General features: G+C 41.4%; 1 protein-coding gene across 1 annotated transcript in view; it reads right to left on the bottom strand.

Moving 5' to 3' along the window:
* Arid4a (AT-rich interaction domain 4A) overlaps positions 1-8,151 on the bottom strand; it is an 85,738-nt gene that overhangs the window by 916 nt on the left and 76,671 nt on the right. The gene's annotated exons all lie outside the window — the stretch shown is intronic.

The raw sequence follows: 8,151 nt of genomic DNA, 5'->3' as shown, positions 1-8,151 counted from the left end.
AATGTCTAAGCAATATTCACCTAACTTCACAATCTTTTCCAGCCCATAAATAAAACGATTTAAGCAATGTTTACATACCTTCTCAATAAATATGCAATTTTATTCTCTGCAGCAACGTTCCAATACTTCACTGCCAAATATGTATCAATTATAAGTCAGTACTCAGATTGATAACTTAGTTGTCTTAGATTTATTATATTGCTACTGAAGGAAATCATTAAAATATCTAATATATAAATTTAAGACTGCTAGTTTCAACTAGATTTAAATGACATTTTTTCATTTTTATAATTAAATTCTAGAAATATGTATTGCAAAGACTGAAGAGTATACTAGAACGCTTTCTTTGGTGAAATCTGATTTTCCGGTTATACATTACTGACATTTGGGAGAAAGCAATCACTTAAATGAAAACTGAAAATATAAAGCCTATGTTTAAAACATGGCCTTTATTAATACTGACCGCTGAGCTCCATTTTTTATTGTACATTGAAATACTTCTGCTTTGCAAAGAAAAAGACAAAAAAGTGCATTTTACAAGGGTACTTTTTTGTTTTTAATTCTCTGAGAAGATGGAAGGAATCTGAATCACAAATTCACAAATGGCAAGTGAAATTAAGAAACAATATCAGTAAGCTATGTGCCATCACTAGGGTTAGCACTGACTTTGTTCTTGTAAATCAGACCCTGATATACAATCTAGAGCGTCTAGATTATTATTCTACAGCATATGAAACACAGAAAAGGAGGTTCAAAAAACCTTCTCAATGTATAAACATGATTTTAAAAATTGCTCTTAAAAAAATCACCTTTTTACAGAATGTATATGCAAAACTGCTTTAAATACATGATTTTGGAAGAACTATTTACAAGCTGTATCAGTCTGTGGAACAATTCACAGACAAAGCACACATAACTGCTTTACTTAGCTGTTGCATCTCAACTTTGGGAGCTAGAAATCGATTCGGCAGTATAGCAAACATGAACACTGTGACAAAGCATTGTGAGGGCAACCAAACTTGGATCCTCAAAAAGGTTAAATACTAGGACTGCCAAAGTTTCTGCTAAGGACTCACTTTAACGATCCAGATGCCCATTTACAGTTCTGCTCTGCTCGAAGGACGGACAGACTCCCTTGCACAGGTGGGGGGCTGAACGCACCGCATGGAAAACGGACAGCTGAGAGCTAGTGTCACCCAAAGAGTGAATTAACCTAGAATTGTCTTTTTTTCCATTTTATTAATATTTTTAAAAATACATAAAAATACAACATCCAATGTCTGAATAAATATATTTAACAAGTTGCAAGATAATACCTTATTTTACACAAAAATTTCAGCTTTAGAAATCTTGTTAAATAACTTCATTGTTGTTATATATTTCATTTTCGTATTTTTGTAACAAAATAAAAACTCTGAAATTACATAGAAAAAAGACAAAATATTTTTGTCAAGGGATAAGATAGTCCACTGAAAACTTATTCACAATTCCACTGTACACATTAATAAACATTAAAATATTTGCATAATTGTGTGCTCAAAAGTCCTATAAAAAGTGGAAGACTTATTACAACTGTAGTTTTCAGTCAACTACACTTCCTTTCACAACTTATTTTGTCCCATTTACATCTTTAAACCTGGGCACACTGCTGAACATATACTTTGGCAGTTCTAAATAGCAAGTGCTTCCACTAAAAAAAAAAAAAAAACAACAATAAAAAACACAAAACATAAACCCCCGACTCACCAAGTGTCCAAATACATCTTAGTGATTGCTTGTCTCTGATTTCAATCACGCCTGACCACTTTATCATACAAATTCAAATTTGCTAAGTGCCCTTTTTCTGTATCACACACACACATACTAAAAAAAAAAAAAAAAAAAAAAAAAAAACAAAGAAACAAAGAGGGAAACTTCAGACAAATATGGCAGGCTGCCTAACCTTCAACTGCTTATCAGCTTGGTTTTGCAACAAGGAAAAAGAAGGGAGGAGGGGACAGCCCCGGTCGGTCCGAGGCGGCGTTCGGGAGCTACCTAGCAACGTGAGACCAGTTGAGTGCTTTCTGTGGCTGTCCGCTGGGATTTGGAAGTCCGGTCCGTGGCAGCACATCGCTGGGAGGCAGAGCAAACGCTCATCACCTGCATTCCACGGCAAGGACATTCTGCGGGGGCGAGGACGAGGACGGACTCATTCCCGTGTCCGACGAGGCTGACGACATGGAGGCTCCCACGTGAGACACTGCGGAAGCAAGGGAGCTGGGTGAGCTTAAAAACACGGGCGCAGCGCAGAGGGCAAAGGGTAGATTCCTCCCAGCGCTCACTTCCGTCATGGGCCCTTTCAACTTTGTATGAAGGAAGATAAACGGGCAGCAGCAAGTATTCTCTCGGCTCAGGGGAGGACAACCAGCCTTCGATCTGTTGAATAACTCAAGGGTTCAAAACAGACACCACAGGGCTTGGCAGAGCAGCCCCAGGCCGGAACATGGGGCCACCCCCAGCAGGAGACAACTGAGACAGGCATGCCGCTGCGTGTAGACCAAACAAGGCAAACTCCTCTGCCCCTACTTAAAATATCCCAGAAGAACCTGGCTGGGTCCCAATAAAATATAAAGTTAAATGGGAAATGAATTCTCATTTGAGTAGAGAATTTTTGCTTTATCTTAGGATTGTAACACTAAGAGAATTCGTACAACCCAGAGAATTTCCAGTAATTGTCAAGTATCAAAAGCATCCCGCTGGAAGTGTGGGTGCGCTCAGATGGCCTTACCACAGTGCTTGAGGACATCACACGGGTCAAGGTGACTACCCGCGCATGAGACACCCCGCCACGTTATAGCTTTTTTCTTTTATCTTGTTGGCCTTTAGTATTTTCTTTGAAGAAAATTCCTTACACCTGCCAATCTTGGCACAGTCATTGCTGTTTGACTGAGTTTCAATTTTTTGGTACCAGGAATCAAACAGGACTTCCTACTTGCCAGGTAGGGACGAGAGCACTAAGCTATTTCTCCGCCCCTGTTTTTAATTTTATTTATTGATTCAAGTATATTTCTGTATATCTGTGGCTAGCAGTAGGACAAGTGCCTCATTACAACCAATGTTTCCATGTGTGTAGAAATTACTCAGTGAAGGGGACAACACACTTGGGCCACCCTCCAGTCCCTCTCTCGGACAGCTTTCTTTCCCCCAATAAATATATTCTCATAACCTAAAAAAAAGAAAGAAAGAAATTACTCAAGTGTCTCAACCTAATAACTCACTACAAAAAGCAAACAAGGAAACAAAACCAGAGTAGAAGGCTCTCTGAAGAAATTTATTTGTTCTTTTTGTTTTTTAGGAGTAAAGATTGCCTACTGGTTAGGCTTTAAAAGAAAAAAAGACTCCTAGGAAGATAGCAGAGTGGTAAGAGGCAACAAAAAAATCTCTCTAAGGTTTGGAATCCAGGTTCTAAACTTGGGGAAGAAAGAAAAGCAAGAGTGAGCTGGATCCCCAGGCCCCAAGAAGGATCAGAAGAGAAGACAGGAGCCAAGTGAGAAAGTGCCCAGACAGACCTCAACACAGAAAAAGGAAGGGGCAGTCCACACTTTCTCCCCGCTTCCTGGCCCCCCGGCATGAGAAGGAAGATCGAATCTAGAGAACGAAAGCGGCTACTCCAGGGAGAGAGGCACTGGTGGGATGGCACAGAGGGTGCTGTGTGCTACGATCGCTGGTGAGGGACTCCGAGTGACTGCGGTATCCTTGGTGACAGACAGTGCTTCTCTGGACACCATTTTAGCATGGGGCCAAGTGAACACTAGACTCAGAGCAGCTGTGGGGTGAGCTCATCTCAGGACTCTCAGTGTCAAAGCGCCACAGTGACTGGGTGAGCGACAAGCACCACAGACATCTGGGGTCCAGGTGTCATGGTCGGCTGGCAGGAGACACCAGAGTATTATAAACGAGATGACCAAGGGTCCTACCCCACCGCCACAGGCCAGGAGCCACTTGGCGGATTTTAAAGTACCAGAGCCAGCACCCGGCCCTAATCCTACTGCCAGCTTGTTGGGGTTCTCAGCAGGGATCTAGGCTCTCGCTGCCTCCTTAGCCTAACGCAAGACAACAGTCATGTCCTGGACTGCACACTTCCTGCGTCGTCATTCAGCCTTGCTTGTAATCTCTCTTACTTCTCTTCTTTTCCTCTGATCCTTTTAAAATGTTTTCTCCTTAAGGTAGAATAGCTCTATTGAGTGGACATTTACTGTATAAAATTTTTTTACTCATCTTAAGATTTTGTTGGGCCGGCCAAATAGTTCAGTGGATTAAAGCGCCTGCTTAGGCAGACACAGGGGCCAGGAGTTTGATCCCTGGGCCTGCTGAGTCAGCCCTGCCCCTGGGGTATGCTGAGATGGTGATTGAGACTGGGCATGGTGGCACATGCCTGTAATCCCAGCACTTGGGAAGCTGTACACAGGAGGATCACTATGAGTCCAATTTATGCAGTGAGACCTTGTACATCCTGTCCTAAATACAAAAAAAAAAAAAAAAGAAAAAAAGAAAAAAAAATTGTTATATAACTATAAATCCTATACCTATGGGGCTGGGAAGATAGCTCAGCGGCATAAGCACCTGCCTGGCAAATGCAAGGTCCTGAGTTCCATCCGCAGTACCGCAGGAAAAAAACAAACAAACAAACAAAAAACCCAAAAAACTTATACCTATAGTTAAAGGGGACAAACTAACAGCATGGCGGATTGTCAATTAGTGGTCAACTTACAACACTCACTTGAACTAAATCAGCATGGTGGTGGGTGCAGGAGGGCCACCCGAGGGTTGTTGCCAACAACTGGATGGGACAAGCTGGTACTGTTGGTTTTCCTGGAGAAGCCTGTCATGCTGGTTTTCCTGACATGAAATTGGCTGTTCTTATCACTGGAGGAGTTTAGGATTTCACTGTTGCTGAAGATGGCTGCAGTTCTTTTTTTGGGGGGGTGGGGGAGGGAGAGAGTTCCCTTACTTAAAGTATTTCTTCCTGGTTGCAGTGCAGATCCCTCAGCTTACTGGCACACTTCTGGCTCCCAACACTGACCTTTGGGCCTTCCTAGCACAGACTCTTGATACAGTCTGGCATAAGACATTGGCCCCCAGCTGGACTTGTGGGGGGCATTGTCATGGGCTCTGGGTCTTTAGCTAGACTCAATGGAAGACATTCCCAGAGGATCCAGGTCTCAGCTGGATCTTCTGGGTCTTTAGCGTGTGGACAGAGTTCCTGCACTTTTTTGTATGTGACTCTTTAGGTATTATAAAATAATCCTCTAAACTATGTGTCCTGTATTAAATTGCTTTCCTTGCAAGCCCTGACTACAACAGTTTGTTATTTTTCAGACTGTGCTTGAAGTTACTGTTATTGTTGATTATATTACTTTAGCTAAGATGACATAGTTATCTGGTCTACCAATATCTGGACTGTTTGTGGGTCATAAGGCTTACTGTAGTCCAGTATCAAAGAGCTAGATGCTAGGCCCAACAGGCTGCGACCTTTTATTCCTAATAGTTAGACAGGCAGCATCCTATTTGAGCCTATTCTGAGACAGACTCAAAAGCCAAAGCTACACCCAGAGGATGTATCTGAAAAATAGTAATTTCTAAAAAAAAGCTTGATACTAATTAATAAAGCTACCTACCACGAACAATTTCTAAGTCTCAATACAGAAATAAAACAAAACAAAAAATTAAAAATGGCAAACCCGAGAAGCAAGATGAAATCCCTAATCCCCAACTCACCCAATGCAAATAAAGGGGCCTTAGAGGTGGTAGGAAAAAAAAGCTAACCAGATGTATGAAATGGAAGCAACAGAAGTAACAAACAGATAAATAAGTCTCTTGACAAAAACAAAACAGAGAGACAATGATCCTAAGGAAGGAGAAGATTAGTGAATCTAGAGTTTAAAAAAAAAGCTTACGAAAGAAATGGAAACCACGAATGCATAACATAGAAAAGAACTGCATTACTTAAACATACAAATAGAAATCCAGAAGATTAAAATATTCTACTGAAAGAGTTAGTGGGGCATGGTACACACATCTGTAATCCCAGAAATTGGGAGGCAGAGGCCGAAGGATCACTGTGAGTTCGAAACCAAATGGGCTACCTAATGAGTCCTGGTCCAGCCTCAGCTACACAGTAAAACCCTGTCTCATGATATACCAACAAACAAACCTGTAAAGTACTATGAAAAATCAACACAACGGATGCTAAATGATACAAAGAAAACAAATATATCATTAATAGGAATGAATGCAGAAATTAAAAGATAGAACAAAGGTCATTAAAAAAAAAAAACCCAACAAAAAACATCTGTTCACAGAGGTAATAGAAAACTTTCCAAGCATTGGAAAAGAATTTGAGGTACAGCTAGCGAGGCCTACAGAACTCCAAATAGTTATAACCAGAAAAAAAAACTACCCCAAAGCATATGGTAGTCAAGACTCCAGAAATTCAACACAAGAATACTAAGCTATTACACAAAAGAAACAAGTTGCTTATGAAGGAAAACCCATCAGAATCACAGCAGACCTTTCAACTAAAACCCTTTAGTGACAGCTTGAAATAAAATATTTCAAGCCCTAAAACAAAACCGTGTCCAACCCAGACTGATATATCCTGCAAAATTATCTTTCAAAACTGAAGAAGATACTTCAATGATAATACCTAAAGATATTTATAACCACCAAAACACCACTCCAAACATTCTGAAGAATACTGTAGAAAAAGACAACAATTCCAAAAATCCCAACAGAAAGGGCTGGCGATATAGCTCAGCAGACTAAGCACTTGCTGAGGTAAGTGCAGGGGCCAGGGTTCGATCCCTGGCACCACACGCTGCGCAGGCCCCGCCCTCTGGTGCACTGAGCCGGAGCTGGAGTCCAGAAGTGGTGGCGCACACTGTAATCCCAGCACTAGGGAGACAGGAGACAGAAATCAGGAGGATTACTACAAGGCCGAACTGCATAGTGAGACCCTGCACAAAAACAAAACAAAACAAAAAAGCAAACAAACAAAACCCCCTAAAAAACCCTCCTAAAATCCCAATAGAATGAACACATGAAGCAAGGAAAGCAGGTAAGCAGAAGGGAAACAAAAGGAACCAACAACAGGAAACTACCATGACAAGGGTATGTCTACAAAGATCAGTAATAACCATTAAACTTAATGGTCTCAATTCACCAAAAGAGCGATCACCAGAATAGATCAAGAAACAACAAGCAACAATATGCTTCATACAAGAAACAGATTTAACCCTCAAAGAAGTTCATCATAAAAGGGTGGAAAACGAACTTGGGCAGGAACCTGGAAAAAAACAGGCAACTATTCTGTTTATAGACAAAGTGGATTTCAAGCCAAGGGGGATCAGAAGAGACAAAGAAGGTCACTACATACTTGTTAAGGGGACATTCCAAGAAGAGATGACAAAATTAAACATAGATGAACCAGGGGCCAGGAGATAGCTCAGTAGAATAAGTGCTTGCCTGGCAAGTGCAAGGGCCTGAGTTCAATCCTCGGTACCATAAAAGGCAAAAGAGAAAATCAACAAAGAAATATCAGAGCTGAGCTAAACCTCTGAACAAATAAACTTAGTAGTAGACATCCCCAGAGTCCCAGAGTGTCGCACAGCAATACGACACACCAGAACTCACGAGACACAATGAAAGCAGTCTCGCAAATCAGAGAAACAGAAAAAGCTTACATAAATAACCTAATGTTGAACCTCAAGCGCCTAAAAAAGAGCAACTTAAATTCAAAAGGTATGTACGGAAAGAAATTATAAAGACTAGAGCAGAAATTTATTTATTATCATTATTAAATTTTTATGTGTTTGGTATAGGGTCTTACTACGCAGCTCCAACTTGTAGTGATCCTGTTCTCAGCCTCCCCAGTGCTGGGAGTACAGGCATGCGCCACCAAGCCCAGTCGCAGAGGCCAGCTGAGTGCACCTAAGGGCAGGGCCGATGCAGCATGTGATGCCAGGGATTGAACCCCAGTCCCTGCACTTGCCAAACAGGTGCCTAGGCCGCCAGCCCCATCGCGGAAATTAATGCAAGTGAGGCTAAGAAAGAAATACGAAGATCCAATAATTTAAAGTTGGCTCAAAACAGACCCCGATACCAAAACCAGAG

Source organism: Octodon degus, unplaced genomic scaffold, assembly GCF_000260255.1.
Source record: "Octodon degus isolate 3935 unplaced genomic scaffold, OctDeg1.0 scaffold00007, whole genome shotgun sequence".
NCBI classification, from domain to species: Eukaryota; Metazoa; Chordata; class Mammalia; order Rodentia; family Octodontidae; genus Octodon; species Octodon degus.
Note: the sequence above shows the minus strand (reverse complement) of the source record. Positions and strands in the feature narration are given on the sequence as shown.